Raw genomic sequence first — 457 nt, 5'->3', positions numbered from 1 at the left:
CCTCCCCACGGAGCACCAGCCGCTGCTTGGGCGGCTTCAGAGCAAAAAAATGGGTAAAATTTCCCCAAAAACGTAATACCGGGATTTAAGGGAAAAGAGGAAAAGGCGCCGCTTGATGGAAAGGGAGCTGGGGCAAGCCGGGTGCCTCGGGGAGAGGGCGTCTCGGGAAGCGTTCGGCATTGCCAGTGGGAAACGCAAACTGGTTTCGTGCCCACAAAACCTGCAAAATGGAGTCCTGGGACCCACCAAAGGTTTAAACCGAGTTTTAGCTGGGGGAAAGACTTGCTTCAGCATCAAGAAAGCGAAGCTCCCCGCGTTGCATCCCCAGGGGAGGGATGCTCCGCCCGGACACCCCCTCGCTGCTCCTGCCTGGGGATCGCGGGAAGGAGCTTGCCAAAACCAAGCGGGAAGGAGCCCCGTGCTCCACGGCACGGAAAACCACGGGATATTTTTGCAG

The sequence above is a fragment of the Fulmarus glacialis genome, unplaced genomic scaffold, assembly GCF_000690835.1.
Source record: "Fulmarus glacialis isolate BGI_N327 unplaced genomic scaffold, ASM69083v1 scaffold23721, whole genome shotgun sequence".
Lineage (NCBI taxonomy): Eukaryota > Metazoa > Chordata > Aves > Procellariiformes > Procellariidae > Fulmarus > Fulmarus glacialis.
This window is presented reverse-complemented; position numbering follows the sequence as displayed.